The sequence below is a fragment of the Camelus ferus genome, chromosome 3 (assembly GCF_009834535.1).
Source record: "Camelus ferus isolate YT-003-E chromosome 3, BCGSAC_Cfer_1.0, whole genome shotgun sequence".
NCBI lineage: Eukaryota > Metazoa > Chordata > Mammalia > Artiodactyla > Camelidae > Camelus > Camelus ferus.
In genome coordinates this window covers 71,581,701-71,601,310 of record NC_045698.1, presented here as the reverse complement: position 1 = coordinate 71,601,310, position 19,610 = coordinate 71,581,701, and the positions used below count along the sequence as shown (strand labels likewise).

Genomic DNA, 19,610 nt, shown 5'->3' with positions numbered 1-19,610 from the left:
GTTCACCTAGTCAGTCCATGGCTTGCCATCTTATGGAGTATATGAAATCATAAAAACTCATATGGGGAATTGAAAATATTTGTTATGAGACCAGGCCTTTTTTATGTGAATAAATTATGAGATACTACAAATTAAGCTTAGAATGAATAGAACTATTGGAAAATAATAAGGCTAGTTTAAGTAAAACATTGTTCCGTGAGCATTTACCAATTAAAAATTACAGGTTTTGTTTAAAATTAATTTTCAATATATAAAGTTGTTTTAGATGGTAATCTGAATGTATTTAGCTGTTTATTTAGAGAAGCTAGTAATTAAGTCGTTAGGGTGTTTAACAAATATGTTTTGTAGGGCACCGTCAGAGATTGCCCTTCTGACTTTCTTATATTTGAGTAGGGCCATGTGGGGAATTCTGGACCAAGAGCTGTAGGTAGTAAGTTCTTTACGTTACTTGTAAGCCTACGGTTGAACTGCAGGTGTAAGACACTCCAGAGTGCTTTATTTTTCTCTCTGGCATGAACATGGAAAATATTTGAAATGTAAGCTGCCCCATCCGTTTGGTTTCCTGAGCAAATATAATCATCAGAGACTTCACCAATGACTTTTGATGGACACATAAGTTGTGTAAGAAATAAACATTGTCATTCTAAGACAGTAAAATTTCGGGCTTGGATATTGATGCGCCCTAATCTAGCCTGTCCTGACTGAAACACTTTAAAAATCACCTTCTACTGTAGATTTTGATGCCACTGAGAATGAACACAGTGAGGCAAGTGGAGCAATGGTTAGTGTTCTACTTAGGAGGGAATAGCTGGATTTGAGAAAGATGATTAAACATAAAATTAGAAGGAAATTTCCTACTCTTTTCTTCTTGTATTATTGCAATTACTCTGTAGGATCTCCAGGTTTACTAAGAAATTCAACTGTCTCTCTCCTTTGCAGCTCAGGTTTAGCAGTAGGAAAAGTGGTCGTAGAGGTGGACTCTTTAACATCCACATGCGTGATCTGATCCTGGACTAATTGAGAGTCAACAACCAAAAGCCATTTGGTTACCATAATGAGATGTAAAATTCAAGGGGCAGTCACTGGGGCTTGATCTACAGGGACTTGTAAAGATAATTACTAAATTATACCCCTGGGGTAAGCTATACAGATAGCCAATGAGGGTATCTATTAACATCAATAGCCAGAAACTATAAGAATGAAAAAAACAGGAGATTGAAGGCAGTTACCACATGTCCCAAAGAGGAAGGACTCGGCAATTCTGTAGCAAGACTCTATCATAATCATTCACACAGTTGTTTTTGTTATTGGTGGTGGTATTCTGTTTGTTTGGTTGGTTTTTAATGAGCTTATACCCACTTACTTAAGTTCCTGAATATTGTAGAAGGCATTATAAGGACTATTGGCCCTAGATTCTGAGTTGACATTAGTACCTGGATATGCAAAGCATCATCTTCATGCCCCTGCAAGGGCCAGGTGTTCCTAAACTAAATATACTTAGAGTGAATAATGAACAGTCAAAATAACAAATAGATACCTTTCCAAAACCTTCCCCAAATGTACCAACCCTTGTGTATGTATTATACATCTTGGTTGCTAGAGCTACTTACTATTTTGCCAGTTGAGCAAGCTAGGACCCCCTAGTGTCATCCTTAACACCCCACTAACTCTTACTCTCAATCAATCATTCACATCCTTTGATTTTACTGGATTTATGTGCCTTGAACTGATCAAACTTTTATTGTTTCTTGTACAGCCTCCTTCCAGTCTCAGGTTTCCAAAATATATTCCAAAGACATGATGAATCAATTTATCAAAAATACAAATTTAGACACATCTCTTTCCTGCCAAAAATCTTTCAGTGGCTCCAATAGCACTTAGGACAAATTCCAAACTCCTTACTTTTGCAAGGGCATTCATAGACTAGCCCCCACCTAACTTTCAAACTTCATCTCTCAACACCCTCCTAAAATCTCCAACTCCAGTCTGAAAACCCATGCTCCCACCATGTTAGACTGCTTGAGTTCCTCATCTTCCTCCTGGAAGCTTTCCATGACCCTGACAGCTAGATTAAGTGCACTCATCTGTGCCCTCATATCATCCAAGGCTTATCCTATCTGAGCAGTCATTATGTTTAAACGTAAGTATATTTATTTTTCTCTCCCATTAAAGTATTTTATTTATCTAGTACCTAGTATTTTCCCAGATACACATATGTTAGATATCCAGCAGATGGTTTTTAAATGAAATGTTATTTCAAAACATTCTAAAATCCTTGAAATAAAAGAGAAAGTTAACTTTTGGAGATTTATTACCTTACAATACCTCAAATGGAGGATGTATCACATGCAAATAAATCAGCATTTGTAATTTAAATGTAACTTAACTGTAAACATGGAATTAATAGAAATAATGATCTCACTTAAACCAGTAAGTGATTTTTCTTGCATCTTCACTACAGACTGTGGAAATAAATGTTTAAGACATAGCATCTGAATGAAGTCCAGTAGTACAGTCGTTGACCAAAAATAGTTACTGTTTTTGTTTGTTTTCTGTTGGGTTACCAGGCTTATGCAAAGTCTTCATAGTACATATCCGCAGTATATTATAGTTTGAGTTATCTTTGCCAACCCATATGAAATCCACAAGATTTGAGAACTGAGAGGGCACATCTGTGCCACAAAATGCTCTGCTACTTAACGTGAGAGTAGTCATTCCAGGCTCAGAACTGTGTGTGCAGTGAACACTCCTGTCTTAGACACTTAGGAACCTCCTCTTTGGAGTGTAATACACTTAGCCTCTGCCCTGTGCCCTTCAGGTAGAGCAGCCTTTCTGGTTCTCCTATCAAGGATATGAGTTTCTTCTTCTGAGAGGGTTGGGTGGTTATTCACGCAATTCCATCCTGTCTCACATCTAGGTGATGCTGCTTGCTAGGACTTTTCATCTCATGAGTGTGGAGGAGGGAGGAGAGAAAGAGACCTTGGCCAGTTTATCGAGGAAGAGAATCATTTTTAAAAATCATGGCTTTCATTATAGCACTCCTCTTAGAATCTCTCCTAAGTGTTAAAAAGTGGAATGTTTGCTGGGTGGAGAGGAAGTAACTTCCACCGCCCTTAGTAAGCATAACTGGCAGTTAGGGAGTCAGAGCTAGATATGATTTCCACTTCTTCACTCCGTAGCTGTGAGATTGAATCTGAGTTCGCTGGTTCTCTTAAGCTTCAGTTTCCTCATACGTAAAATTAGTATAATGATACCTACTCACCAGCTTTTTTTTCACTTAGAAATTATATATGATGATGTATATAATGCACTTAATTTAGTGTCTGATGCAGTAAAAGGCAAAGAATGCGACATCCATTCTGATGAATAACCTTTCCTCTCTGCTAGGCACCCTGGAAAAACTGGGCTGTAGCCAACATAGGTTGTACTCCAGGACACCCTTCTATTAACATACCTGCTAGCTGTCATCCGTTTGTGGATAACTTTGTAACAACAAAGGCCATCCTATGCCCTGGGCCCCGCTGCTGCTCTCTGCTGTGATCTAGGGTGCTTTATTGGTGTTTGTGTTGCTAGTGTCACTGCTGCTGCTCATAAAAAACAGATTTAGCTAGTGTAGTCTTTGGTGTCATAGATAGAGGGTGATCCCCTCTTTAAATTGTGTCTGTGTGGGTGAGGGCAGGGAATTAATTTGAATGCAGCATTGGACATAAGGACCGAAAAGAGTCTCAGAAAAACAAAATACTTGAGACATCTTGGAGAAGAGACTTGGAACGCATGTCTCTTTCTGCAAAAGTATTATTAGCAACACACAGAAGGAATAGTTTTTAAAAAATGCCTGATATCACTAACAGTGATGCAGCGATGTGTACTTAGTCAGTGTGATCAGTAAATGAGCAAAAGTATCAGATTGAGAACCCAAAGTAATTTCCCTCTATTTTTTATTCCAAATAGTGTAATCTATATGATCATATTAATCCTATATTTTCAATAATTCACTTCATTTTGATTGTTTATATATGTAGTGGCACTTAGCAGTTTTAACTTAGGTCATTTGGGAAGGTAATGGTAGAACCACTATTATTTCATTGTCTTCTCCACAAAACAATCAAACATTTTTTAACCTTTCTTTCCTAAATTGCCTGTTCAAGTTTAGTTTATGCTTGGTTTGTATAAAGAATGACTGTCCTTACCCTGGAGGGGCACAGGAAGCCTAGGAAGTGTCTGGCTAGACTCCTGTCCAGGCATTTCACTAACTTCTCCTACACTGAAGGAGATCCAGAGCCTTACTGTAAGGAGGGAGGAGTGACCATTAGGATTTGCGGGTTGTTCACTCGTTGGTTCTGCCTTAACCTTTACTCTAGGATTGCTCCAGTGAGAAAAAGAAAGAAGAAAACACAAAACTGTACCACTATCACTGCTCTGAAATCCTTCAAAGTTCAGAAAGATGGCCTTCTAAAGATCGATGGCGTTTGCACTTATGAGTGGTTCATTTGGAGAAACAGATCAAAGTTGGCTGCTGTTAGTTCCAATATGACATAAACCTTTGCTAATGCCCAAAAGGCTTGGGAAGAAGCATGAAGTGCACACCAACAACATAATTCCTGTTAGATGCTCATAGAACACCCAGAGTCTCCGGTTAAAGCATTTTTTACTTTTCCCGTAGAGTCCATAAGGGAATCACCTTGAATATGCATTATTAATTTTTCCCTCTGAGATTTTTTTTTTAACTAAAGTATAATCAGTTTACAGTGTTGTATCCATTTCTGGTGTACAGAATAATGTTTGACAGACATATACATATGTATTCCTTTTCATATTCTTTTTCATTATGGGTGTATCACAAGATACTGCATGTGGATGCCTGCGCTATCCAGTAGAAATGTAATCTATTTTATATATACCTGAGATCTCTGAAGCTCTTGTGTTCTCCAGAAAACACTCTGTTTCTAGCCCTCTTCCCTCATCCAGGGCCTGCAGTACTGACAACATCCATCTCTAGGCCTCTATGATCTATCAGATGAGACTTGAGGAATCCAGAATCTTCAAACACCTACAAGCAAATATTTGAATTTTCCTAGCTAATACTAATACATTTTCAGAGCCTAACTTTAATTATTTTAACAGAATATCTTTCTCTTTACATGTCTTATGAAAAAGGCTTCATTTATAGTAAGTGAACAGATAGGGGAAAAAAAGATGGAAAAGAAAATCTTGTATTGCCTACATATATATGTTCTCTTTGTGACCCTCAAAGTTAATTATTTCTCTCTAAATGCATTTGCAAAACCAATTTATTTGAGAAACCTTGATAAAAGACCTTACAAATGATAGGTTCTGGTGACCGACTCTAAACTTTTTACCCCTAACTCACAGTATTGATAATTTTGATGGATAAAGATGTGCTAGATAGAGGTCAAATTTAGGTGGCTTCAAGCCTATAAAAAGAAGCCTAATTTCATTTTTGAGTAGATGGAATGGCCTGAGTGGCCTTAAAAGTCATTGTAGTTTTATATGAGGCTTGGCAAATTCCCAGTCCTCTGATAGGGACTCATGCATAGGCATTGAGTACAAAGGCCCTGCGCAGGTCGAGATGATCTCAGTATTTATGTTTTGGCACCAACAGTCCATGAAAAATAGATGACTTATGTTAGCAGGTCCTTCATATTTTTAAGAAGTCATTTCACTTCAGTCGTATTTCAGATTAAGAGCTATTAAGATCTTTAGTATACTTGAGATGCTGGCGTTCAAGTTAATTTCTACATCATTAATTCATTATGTCTGCCTCCTTTGTTTTCAGTTACTATATATGTGGATATAGATATTTATTAGGAAGATAAAAACATTTTCCCTAGAAATTATTCTCTGAGCAGGGCCACTCACTCCTCTTTCTTGATTAGAGTTGGTTATACCTGGAAGCTTTTACAAAGATTCTCAAGTCTATCAGAGGTCCAGATACCAAAACCAAATATTTTTTTTCTTATTTTTTTGCTTGCTTATTTTGATTTCATGTAGTCAAATCCAAGTTGTAAAGCTAAGCCTCTCCACATGCGCTGTCTATTCTGCTCTTCAGTTGATTTTTCCTCTCCTCGGTCACACTGTACCTACCTTTTCAAACTAAATTGATTTCATTAACACCCCCTGCAAACATAAATTGCTACTCTCTCCCGAATTAGACAGAGCCACATAAAACCTACAAATATGAGGTAGTTGGTTGACTATTCTGAGGCTTTCCCAGTCATTCACACTACTGCCATGTCCATTCAGTGAGGAACTACTAAAACTGAAGCACTTGCTAAGAATTTAGAGGACAGAAAACACACGTGCACACACAAATATGAATGGCTAGTTCCTTCTCCTCAAGAAGCTTGCAAGTGAGTAGGGATGGATGAGATAAAGATGAAAGATACAAAGAATGATGTGAACAGGTTTTTTGGGGGATTGGTGGGGGTTTTTTTAAGTGATTATAGAAAATCTACAAAACCTCTGCTATATTCAGTGTTGTATTCAAACCAACAGTGTTGGTATCCCTTGGTAACTTATTAGAAACAAAACGTCTCAGGGTGTACCCCAAACCTAGTTAATCAAAATTGGCATTTTAACAATATCAGTAGTGAAATCCTATGAACATTTAAGTTTGAGTCTATCGGTGCTAGAGCTGTCAGGTTCTCAGAGGAGATCAAGAGCTTATTTGTGGAAATGAAAGGACTGGAGCTTGATTTTAAATACAGAAATAAAGAGGGCAGGAGCATAATATCAAAGTCACGTCAACTGTACCAAAAAAAGCACTGTTGAGGCTGTTGATCACTTGGCTTGGATGGGCTATGAGTCGGCCACTATGGAGTGACACACGAATGATGAGCTTTTCCTTAGTATTAGATCAAGCCAGAAAATGGCACATACGACTGCAGAAAGCTGTGGGTATTGTAAGTGTCTCACTCTGTCTTCCTTTTTCTTTTTTTCCCCAGGAAGTTGGTCGCAAGAAAAGTGATACACAAATTTGAAAGTCTGTAGTTAGAAACAGCGACTGTCTTAGCCTGTTGAGGCAACACAAGCACCACAGACTGGGTAGCTGTAAACAACGGAAATTTACCTCCCACCTTGCTGGAGGCTGGGAAGTCCCAGGTCAGGGCTCTGACATAGGTCACGTTTTAGTGAGAGTCCTCTCCCTGGCTCATAGCCAGGGCCTTTTTGTCCTCCATCCTCTCTGGGGTCTCTTTTATAAAAACTCTGGTCTCATTCATGAGGGCGCCACCCTCATAATCTCGTCACCTCCCAGTACTATAAACTTAGGGAGTTAGAGTTTCAACATAACAATTTTGGGGACACAAGAATATTCAGGCTATAGCAGATACATTCACAAATATTAACCAGATTTATCCTCTGCTTGTGGTCCTAATAGTTCTATCTCAGACTGGTTATTATGAAAATCATGGATTTTGTATGTGAGAAATGGTGGCCACTGAGTTTCTTTTCATCTGCCATTATTGAGAGTGGAGAATTTTATTCTTCTTCTCTAGTATTACATACGATGAATCTGGGTTTTTGTCAGAAGCTTCCTTTTTGGCTACTGTACCAGAGAAAATGTTTCTGTGGGAAATGAAAAGTCTTCAATTAACATAGAAAAGAACACCGTAGCTGGTAAACTGCATGAGTTGATGGAGCAGTGAGAATATGCTCATACCATTAATTTTGTATAAAAAATTTGTATTTCTAATAAGCCACACATATTATGATTTCCATATTTATATGCCAGTATAATTCTCAAATATATGTGCATATATATGTATATATTTTAGAGGAACAAAGACCAGCTTTTGAACTAAAAAGGTTTTATTTTCAAAGTTGAAAAACTCTACATATATCTTGAATGGGCACTGATCCAGATCTTAGCTGAGGAAGAGGTTATGTCACTGGTATAAAGCAGTCACCAAGAGACATGCACATTTTGTGTTTTGTTTTTTTTTTGAATAATTTCTTTTATTATATAAGTTTTCAGGTGTATGTACATGTCCTTTTAAGTCTAATAATTAGTCTAACAATTTGGATAAGTGATAATAAATACATTTAGCAAGGTGTATTTTATTCATCTCTTTGATCTGAATTTTGATCTAAATACATGTCTAGAAGTAAAGTTAACAATCATATTTCATGGATCCAAATCCTCCCTAGGAAATAGCACAACACAGGGATGCTACTGGAAAAGCTGCTATCTCAATCACTCAATACTGAATTCAGTCCAAAAGATATGCTAAGCACATAAATGATCTAAGCACTGGACTAAGTAATTAAGATATCAGAATTAATAATACAGTGGCTCTGTCCTCAAGAAACTATGACAGGAAACAAGTATATTCAAGTACTTGTTACACAAATCCAGCTACTACGAATACTTTGATTGAAATTGTTAACTTCCTGAGAGAAAACAGGAAATTGTCCACAGAGATGATGTTTAATGAGTATCTTGAAGATTTGGTGGGATATCAAAAGTCAGAAAAGTGTTGTTGAACCTAAGTTCATGTGCCTGGCATACAGTGAGGCCAAACGCTGGGGTCTGGAGCAGAGAAAACTTTATGCAAGGGCCAAGCAAGGAGAATAGACAACTCATGCTCAAAAGACCTGAACTTCCCAATGGTTTTCAGGGAAGAGTTTTTAAAGGCAAAATCTGAGGTGTGTGTTGCAGGCTGTGTGACTTTCTGCAGACTGCGTGGTAGTGTGCTAAGATGGTGGTGTTCCAGGAAGTGTATTCTTGGCCTGAAGTTACCATCCTCTACCTGGGTGGGGGGCTTAGTTCTTGTAGAAGAACTCAAAGATGCAGTGTTGTATAGCCCTCAGGGAGGAACTAGGATTCTGCCTTACTGCTGCACTATTGTCTCCTGACTACTATTCATTTGTTTCTGTGTTCCCTCGCTTCCTAGTTAGTAACTGTTTCAATCTGCCATTTGGAACTCAGGGAAGGTCTAGGAGGCTGAAGACTTCTTCCTATGAACAAAAAATGAGGGGACCCGGAAAGGCTTTTGTATCAAGAAGGGCCCCATAGGGTCTTGTCTGGTTTCAAGAGAGGGGAAATGACTTTTCAGTTCTGTTCATTAACTTGACCATAGCCCAAGAGCTATAAGCAATCATAGCGCATGCAAGAAATGGCAAAATTCTGATGTTGCCGGTGGGAATGGTGTATTAAGAGGAGTGATGGGGGATAAAAGAGGAGAAAAAGAAAGGTGCTAAAAATGGGTGAATGTGGTTAAACAAATGTGGTACTGTGATTTATAATAAGAAATATATGTTTCATCGTCTTAACCTGTGGGGTTTACTCTAACTCCAGCTGTTAGTGTCTGAATTGAGTTAAATTGTAGGACACCTAGTGGATGTCTGCCAAAAACTGGAGATTGCTTGGTGTGGAAACCCCACATATCTGGTGTCAGAAGTATTGGGTGTGGAAGTTATAGAAAGCAGAATAGGAAATAGAGTTTTTCCTTACAAGGAGAAAAGCCCTACAAATAAGGAACTATGTTAGCTGCTTTTGTGATAATTGAGGCAAGATATCTTAAAGAACTACTTTATTCAAAGAGGTCCAATAGAGAATGGAGGAGTGAAACTGGAGACAGTGAGTTTAAGCACTTTTTTTTTCAAAAAGTATAGCTGTCAAGAGAAAGAGAAAAACAGAGTGGTAGCTAGAGGTTAAAATGAGTCTAAAGTGATTTATTTTGATTTGAATGTTTTGAGAAATAAAGATATGTTTGTTCACTGATAGGAGGATGCAATAAAAAGAGAAATATTGACAATGTCCTTGAGTGTGTGATAAAGAATGAGGAACTTGGTAGTACATTCTTGATAGAAGGATACACATCATAGGAAATGGGCCCAGCTGGATACTGTTGGGTAGATCAAAATAGGGAGAGCTGGTGGAAATGGAAATCCTCTTATAATTGCTTCAGTTTTCTCTGTCAATTACAATAAAATAGTACCAACTTATAATAAGAATAGGGAAGGAGATTGTAGCTTTTAGTGATGAACAGGAAGTATAAAATCCTATTTCGTATTTCATAGAAAAGACAATGGACTAAGTATCAAAGCATCCTCTTTTGGTGAATAATTTGATTTAAAGTGAGACTAGTAATATGATTGTGCATTATTTTTTAGCAAAGTATAGCTGACTGAAACAAGAATGTCATTAGATGTAACTAGGTAGTGTGGCTTTAACAGATACTGCCAAAAGATAGAGAATTAAAGGAGTAAAGATTATATGCAGTTGAAAGTTCAGAAAGATTGAAAACCAAATAAAGTTAGATAAAAGGGAATAAAGTTCATAGGGAGGGGGATGAGAGGTGAGCAAAAAGTGTTTGCATTACTGGATTTAAACTACTGAATTAGAGATTTGCTATAGACGGAGTAATAGAGTGTGATTTGGGAAAGTATTGACACGAGAATGGACTGGCTGAGGTAAGATTGAGGGAAGGTTCTTTGGATGAAATTAAATCATGTGACTGAAAGGATATTTGAAGTATAATTTACATGGATATCAAAAATGGTAACAGGAGTATTGTTGGAGAGCGGGAGAGTGACTCAGCAAATAAAATATTCAAGAAGGAGAAGGAGAGCCTAGGTGGGTTGTAGATGGCTAAGGGAGTGGTCGCAGAAAGTTAGAATGCTTATGACTGAGATTGAAGCTAAAGAAAGATGATGAAGGAAATACTCACAGAAGGGTTTACAGATTAAGGAGTCTTCTATTATGGACCTTGAATTTAACCTAGCACAATGGAAGGTAAAAAATGGAGAGATGTGGCAGATGGGGGTCGGAAAGAGGAATATGTATGGGAACATATGCATGAAGACTACAGTCCAGTGAGTAAAGTATGGCCTTTGATCCTGGGTTTCCTGTTGTACAGGGAAATGACAGAGTAAGTCCTGAGGTCCCAAGACTGCAGATGTTGACAGATGACACAGCTGGAGAAGTCTTGTTAAAACTGAAGCTGAATTCTGGAGCCCCCACCTATTATTGATGATTAAAGTTTAGATTCCAATAGGATTCGGATATTTTTTCTTCTAAAATCAGTCCGAAAAGAGACAATAATTTTAGCATCAAAAGCATTTTTTAAGTTTAAGAATATATAGAAAAAATATCTCCACGACCTGAAAGTAGACAAAGATTATTTAAACAGGCACAAATCATAAAATGAAAAACTGAACACATGTGCCTACCTTACTCTTCAAAATTCAATATTTCAACAAATAAAATGACAATTTGTGGCTGGGAAAAGACATTTGTAATACAACCTGCAATGATTTCACATTTACCATATGCTCAGAATTGCCTCAAAAGTATAAGGAAATTATAAAAGATCCTGCAGAAAATATGAAATAGGTAATACTATTAAGAAGGTATCTGAGAAAAAAAATGTTCATCCTCTTTGGAAAACAAAAATAAAACCACAAGCAGTGAGAGACCATCTTATAGCTAAAGTCCTCAGTTTGAGTAAATATAAAGTTTCACAATACTAAATGTTACGAGGATCTGAGCCAAGTGTAAATCTTATTATGGTGAAAATAAAACTGGCACAATCATTTTCAAAATGTAGCTGCAATATCTAGTAAAGTTAAAGGTCCTGGTTCTGGTGACTGAAATTCTCACCTAGATTTATCATTTTGAGAAACTTTGACTCACACACAGGAAGAGAAGCAGAGATTGCTCATAGTGGCATTGTTTATGAGAGGAAGGGTTCTTGGAGTTTTCCCAAACTGGTTTGTTTCCAGAGGGCCCTTGGACATCAGTATTCCAAAATCTCTTCTCAAAAATGGTTTGCTTACTTTTCCTGGTATAAAAAAGAAAAACACCTTTCTCAGTCTGATCTTATTCAGGCCATCCAACAATCCCGGTCTGTGTTGTCTAAGGTATTCAGTGTGTCAGCAGTCACCTGTCCTCCTCAGCTGTTAATCCCACAGCCTTTCCAACCTCAAAGACACTCCCGCTTCCCTGTGTCCCCTCTTCTTATCATTCTGCTCCTCCAAACATGTCCTTGTCTCCACCATCACTGTGTCCTGACCCTCTTTGTATTTACACACCCCTCCCCAAACCTCATCTTGTTTTTTCCTACTCCCCAGTTTTCTAAAATTACTCAACACCTTGGTGGTGCTCCCCTAGTATTCAGACCCAGGGGAAGAGAAGTTAAATGACTTGAGTCAACTTCTCCTCAACTAGTCACTTCTAAGCCTTGGTCTGTATCTGACGTACATGTTATAATAGGAGACTCCCCTGACTTACACACACACAAAAAGGATTTTCTTCAAAATTAAGAGTTGGGACATCATCTCCATCAAAATAGCTCATATAAATTTCATAATACAAACACACGGAGCATTTATTTCCCTGAACTCTGAATAGGTCCCAGTGAGACATATTTTATTTATGCTAATTAATGCCTATTGCATCTGCCTGTTAACTGGCAGGAATTATTATCTAGCTAATCTAACTAGCCCTTACCAAATCTTTCACCAGACTATCTTCTTTTCTCACTTGAAATACTCAATGACCTCCGATTTAAACTTTCTAGATGTTAGGTGATACAAAAGGCTATAACGGGATGTTACAGCTACAAACTTAGGTGTAAAATTACAGCACTAAAAGGAGTCTATGACCTTCCTTTCTCACAGTGTACCCACCCAAAAAGATTTAGAATAAGAGGCTAAGAAATTTGGAATAAACCCAGAAGATTTGACTATCATAGCAGATGGGGAACCTTTGTGCCTCTTGCAGTTGCCATATGGACCCCACAGAAAGTTCACTGGAACTTCTGCAATTTATATACTCTGCTCTGGGAAATAATCAGAATCTGGACAGTCTTACCAAAAAAATCAACATCATCACCAAAGAACCACAGGAACTCCAGAGGAGGGTCCACTGCAATCATAAGGCATTGGCCATGATTCTGGTTTCCCAAGGATACACCTGTGCAGCAGTCACAGTGACTACTGTGTATGTGTTCCCAGAAAACTCTGTCATCTATGCCATAACTGAAAATGTTTAGACCACAAACCAGGAAATTTGTTGCATCACCATTGCTGTCCTCACTCTACCATCTAAGGATGCTTTGGGTCCAATGTTCTGAATCTTCTTAATTGATTTCTTTCAATCTTCCAATCATACTCATATTTTAATACTCATTAATTTTCATACACATTCTTTTGTATGTGTGTATGGGTGTTGTACAATGTGCTCCTTACCCCATGGCTTCTGATATTATGTGGTATTTGTCTTCCTCCATTTGACTTATTTCAGTTTGCAGAATGCCTTTCATTTTCATCCTGGACCATGTTGTCACAAATAACAGGATTTACTTCTTTTTTAAGGCTGAATAATGTTCTATAGAGTGTGTGTGAATGTATGTCTGTCTGTGAGTGATTATTTTTATTCTTCCATTTGTTGATGGAAACCTAGGTTGTTTCTATACTATAGCTATTGTGAATAATGCTGCAGTGAACATGGGAGTGCAGATATGTCTTCAAGATAATGATTTCATTTCTTTTGGATATATACTCAGAAGTAGAATTGCTGGATCGTATGATCGTTCAATTTTTAATTTTTGATGAACCTCCACAGTGTTTTCCATAGTGGCTGTACCAGTTTATATTCCCATCAAAAGTGTACAGAGATTCCTTTTTCTCCACATTCTCACCAGCATTTTTGTCTCTTGTCTTTCTAATCATAGACATTCTAACAGCTGTGAGGTGATAGCTCATTGTGGTTTTGAATTGCATTTCCCTGATGATTAATGATATTGAACACCTTTTCAAGTACCTATTGATCATTTCTGTTTTCTTTGGAAAAAAAATCTATTTAGGTCCTTTTGCCAATTTTTTGTTAAGGCTGTTTGTTTCTTCAGCTGTTGAGTTACATGAGTTCCACATATATTTTGGGTATTATCCCCTTGTCTGCTTTGAGGTTTGTAAATAGTGTCTCTCATTCCATAGATTATCTTTCCATTCTATTGATGGTTTCCTTTACTCTGTAGGAGATCTTTAGTTTGGATAAATCCTCCTCCTTTATTTTTGCTTTTGTTGCCTTTGTTTTAGCATCAAATCCAAAATATCATCATCAAGGCCAAAGTCAAGGAACTTACCCACTATGTTTTATTTTTTTTCTAGGAATTTTATGGTTTCAGGTGTTATATTTAAGTCCTTAATCCATTTCAATTTAATTTTTGTGGATGGTGTAAGATAGAGCCCAACTTTATTCATTTGGATGTTGCTTTCCAGTTAAAATCAGGAAGTGTGATACCTCCAGCATTACTCTTTCTCAAAATTGTTTTGGCTATTTGAGGTCTTTTGTGGTTCCATACAATTTTTAGGATTTTTTTTCCTATTTCTCTGAAAAATGCCATTGGGATTTTGATACAGATTGCATTAAATTTGTAGATTTTGGAGGGGTAATATGGACATTTTAACAATATTTTTTCCAGTCAACGAACATGAAATGCCTATTTATTTATGTCCTCCTTAATTTTTTTCATTAATGATTCATAGTTTTCAGTGCACAGATGTTTCACCTTCTCAGAGTTATACCTAAGAATTTTATTATTTTTGATACTATTGTAAATGGGAATATCTTCCTAATTTATTTTTTGGATAGTTTGCTGTTAATGTACAGAAACAACACTGTTTTTTTTATATATTGCAACTTTACTGAAATTGTTGATTAGTTCTAACAGTTTTTTGGTGGAGACTTAAGGGTTTTCTATATATAATACTATGTTATCTGCAGAGACATTTTACTTCTTCCTCTCTAATTTATATGCCCTTTATTCATTTTTCCTTTCTAATTGCTCTAAGAATTCCAGTACTATGTTGAATGAAAGTGATGAGGGTGGACATCCTTGTCTTTTTCCTGATATTAGAGTAAAAGCTGTTAGCACTTTACCATTGACTATGATACTATCTGTGGGTTTGTCATAGATGGTGTTTATTATGTTGAGGTACATTCCCTGTATACCAGTTTTTGGAGAATTGTTATCGTAAAAGGATGTTATGTTGAATTGTGTGGAATGCTTCTGCACCAACTGAAACAACTGGGTGATTTGTATTATTCATTTTCGTAACGTGGTCTGTCACATTTATAATTTGTGATGTGGAATCATAATGCATCCCAGGAGTAAGTCCCACTTGACCCAGGTGTATGTATGGTCCTTTAATGTACTGTTGAATTCAATTTGCTAATATTTTGTTAAGGATTTTTTAAAAAACCTGTATCTATTAGGGATATTAACCTGTCATTTCTTATAGTGTCCTTGTCTGGCTTTGAAATCAGGGTACTGCTGGTCTCCTGAAATGAGTCTGGAAATGTTCTTCCCTCTTCTGATTTTCTGGAACAGTTTGAGAAGGTTTGGCATTAACTCTTTAAATGTTTGGTGGAATTCACCAGTGAAGCCATCTGGTCTTAGACTTTTCTTTGTTGGGAAGTTTTTGATTCCTGTATCAGTTTTCTTACTAATAATTATTCTGTTCAGATTTTATATTTCTTCATGATTCAGTCTTTGTTGATTGTGTGTTTCTAGGAATTGATCCATTTCTTCTTTGTTGATGTGTAAGTGTTCATAGTAGTCCCTCATGAACGTCTGTGTGGTATCAGTTGTAATATCTCCTCTTTCATCTGTAATTTTATATTTGAGTCTTCATCGTTTTTCCTTGTAAGTTTGGCCAACAGTATGTCAATTATTTATCTTTTAGGAAAAACAACTTAGTTTCATTGATCTTTTCAATTTTTTTAAGTCTCTATTTCTGCACTAACATTTGTTATTTATTTCCTTCTGCAAACTTTGGGCTTAATTTGCTCTTCTTTTTCTAGTGCTTTAAGGACTACAGTTAGGATGTTTACTTGAGATTTTTCTTGTTCTTATTGTAGGCATTTATCACTATAAACTCTCCTCTTAGAACTGCTTTTGTTGCACACCATAAGTTTTGGTATGTTGTGTTTCCATTTTCATTTCTCTCAAGATAGTTTTTTGATTTCCCTTTTGGATTTTTCTCTGACTCATTGGTTGTTCGGGAGGGTGTTTACTCTTCACGTATTTTTTAATATTCCAGTTTTTTTCTTGTAATGGATTTCTTGTTTCATACCGTTGTGTTTGGAAAACATGCTTAATATGATATCAATCTTTTAAAAATTTATGAAGACTTCGGGGAAAGACTAGGAAATGAGAGATTTTGCTTATTCCCTCTATGCTGAGCCCTGGTGGGATAGTTGGTTCAAGAACTGCTTCTTTGGTGCCTTCTTAGGCAGCACATCTGCCAAAAACTGGGATGATACAGAAGAGATCAGCATGGCCCCTGAACAAGGACGACATGCAAATTTGTGAAGTGTTTCATAATTTAAACTTGAACAGTGCTATATGTCAATCACATCTCAATAAAACTCAACAAAAAAAATTTTAAAAAAAGAATTGCTTCTTTGTTACTATAGTTCTCTAGGATTGGGACTCATGAACAGAAGTCCCTTTGGCTCCGGAGCCAGACATTTAGGAAACTCTTCCTTGGCAGCAGCTGTAAAAGCTGGGATGCAGATGTTTATACAAGCTTCTACCAGGAATTTTCTGGTGATGTGAAGCAGGCTGGAGGGAGAAGGCAGGAGTGGTGTCTGTCAGCATTCCTGGTCTCTGGGTAGAATCACAGTCAGTCCGTAGGGCCTGCCATTTTGATGTGGATAGTTTCCCATTTGTCTGATGTGTAGGAGTTGCTCAGCTATTCTCTGGAGAGAATTGCTCCATGTGTAGCTGTATATTCGGTGTGTTCATGTCAGGAGGGGAATCTTAGATGCCTCATATTGCTATCTCTGTAGATTCCTCCTTTCTTCTATTCTTAGGCATAGTTCTTGTGAAATCTCTTAGATGTTCCATGATCTCTAAGATGGCCCTACAACATGATCAGCATATGATAAAACTAGTCTTTCAAGGCCAAGAAGAAATTAAGGCCAGTCCACCCCTGGAAACTATAAATCTCAATTTCATAGTGACTCTTATTCCATTTCTAATAATATTTAGACAGACTTTGCCCATCTTAAACAACATAGGGGCTGACCAATTGTGCACAGTTGCTTATTACTTACTCACTGATGTGGTTTGGCCAGAATTTAATTAGGCATCTCCCTTCCCTGTAGTCCTGTGAACTTTAGCTTACTCCCAATTTTAAGCAACTACAAAGAGGCAGAATATACTCATTCCGACAACCAGCTGGCCACAGCAAGAAACATTTCCTGTTAAATCAGCTCAGTCATCCTCTCTGCTCTTCCCCACCTGCTTGAGTGATTTCCCCTCAAAGTTCTTGCTGACCCTGCTTACTACTCCCTAAAAAAGAAAAGCTGTTTTCTGTTTGATTTTGAGATGCTTGCAGATTTCAAGGTCTAAGTGTTCTTCCTTTTGTGATAGTCTTTTCAAATAGTTTTCCTTTAGCTATGTTCAGATTTGTTTCTACTTAACAGCCTATTTAGAATAGTATGCAGAACAAAACCAAAACTGTTATGATTGTATTGTCTGTTTCATATCCACTGGTTATAAATCCTGCACATAAACATTTTTTAATGTAAAATCCCATGGGAATGATAACCACCTAATTAAGAATGATGGCTACTTTGTGAAGTTAGTGGATTATGTCCATAGGAACTATGCAGAGAGCCTTAACAGTTTGGTAACATTTCATTCAATTCTTAATCTGGATTTGGGGCACATAAATGTAAATTTAATATTTTTTTCTCTGTATCTAAAATTCTTCCGTTTTTTTAAAGGCTTAGATAGTGAAGAATGGAACAAATGAGCACTAATAGAAATGATAAAGGAGAAAAGGCAGGGCTGATTTTGGCATTTAACAATTTTATGTATGTGTTCTAATGGCAAGAGTTAAAAATAAAATGAAAACTGAGATGCTGATTTCCAAACTATTTTCAATCAAAAGCTTGGGGTACTGTGAGTTACCTCTTAGCATGGTGTTTATAAGTATAGGATTTGGTGTCAGACAGTTCTAGAATTAAATTTGCTGTTGACACCTTCTATTTCTGTCACCTTGAGAAGCTGACACAACCTTGTGAGCCTATGATCCCTCATCTGTGAGATGTGGTATAAGCACTACCTCTTGGGGCTATTATGCGGTAAAACAGAGATAACTAGGTGCTTCAAATGTTAAAGGTTATTCTTTAAATAAAAGATTATGACAAAAAATCATAATAATCTATCTCCCACATGAGTTCTGCAGCTGGACTCAAGACCATAACAGAGCCTGAGATTCCAGATTTGAAGAAATTCAATCTCCTGAATTTGAAGGGAGGGTAAAAAGGATTTAAGAGATCTTCTTTGAAGTTAAGAGACTCACATTACAGTTCCGGCCCTGACACTAATAAGGGATGTTATCTCGGATTCTGAAAAATACATCGTTGAGCATGTATTAGTACTGTGCCCCAGCAAAGTGATACAGGCTGAGGATAGGCGGTCATGCATGATAAATGCACTCCCTTCTGGAGCTGACATGTACTCATGTATAAAATGAGTGGCTTAAATTAAATGATGTCTATGTTTTATGAAAGCGCCAACACTTCCTAAATAACAAATGCTTTGCCAGAACGATCTTGATTTTTTTTTTTTTTTTGACTAACTCTGAACTACCATAAAGAAAGAAGAGTCAACTCTGTGCACCTAAGGCCTAAGTTTGCACTCGGGCCTGAGGCAAGGAGTTTTGCTCACGTATCTTGATTATGTTAAAGGAGGAAAATAAACAGCTGGGGCAAAGGTTGGGCTGGGGACGTGGAGGAAGCTGAAGAACACTGTGCAGTAGCATCTCGAGACTGTCAGTGTTGACCTTAAAATACATTCCAAATGGGTCTACTTCTTAGCATTTGTACTTCTATCGTCCTTGTCCCAATTTCTCTTCTTTTTTGCCTGTATTGCTATGAAGGCTTATTGATTTTATTGATTAATCTCTAAGCTACCTTTTTATCTCACCTCCCTATGGTACATTATAAAAAAGTACAGCCAGAATAACGTATTTTTTAAATAGCTGTATCATGTGATTCCCTACTTAAAATCTTGGAATGGCTTCCCAGTGCAGTTACAATGAGAAACAACCCCATCCTGGCCTGCTCTGCCTTGTATGATGTGCCCTTTTCCCATGCATCTGACTTCTGGGCCTGTCTCTCTCCCCTCACTTCACTGGTACCTCAGCAGCACAATAGTGTTTCTGTTTCCATTCCTTGACCCCACTGATTTCGTTTCTGCTTTTGGATCTAGGAACAGGCTCATTGTGTCATTTAAAAATTAAAAAAAAATTATTATAAGCTCTTTTAGCAGAAATTTAGTTGTTTATCTCCTTTTAATGGTTTGGGTCTCAGCTTAAACTGTGCTTTCCTTATGCTGCAATGTAAAGTAGCTTCTTGGTTATGAATTCAAAACCTATTCATAGTACACTTCAGTTATTAAGTTGTGTGAGATACTTAGATATTCTGGAAATTAAGCCTTTGTCAGTCCCATCATTTGCAAATATTTTCTGCCATTCTAGAGGTTGTCACTTTGTTTTGCTTATGGTTTCCTTTGCTGTGCAAAAGCTTCTGAGTTTAATTAGGTGCCATTTGTTTATTTTTGCCC

The 19,610-nt window shown here is 37.1% G+C and overlaps 1 non-coding gene across 1 annotated transcript; it reads left to right on the top strand.

The window, feature by feature from the left end:
* The first annotated feature begins 16,251 nt into the window (after positions 1–16,251).
* On the top strand, positions 16,252–16,359 carry LOC116662910. The gene has a single exon (XR_004318993.1). It is a non-coding gene; the product is annotated as a U6 spliceosomal RNA (small nuclear RNA).
* The last annotated feature ends 3,251 nt before the right edge of the window (positions 16,360–19,610 follow it).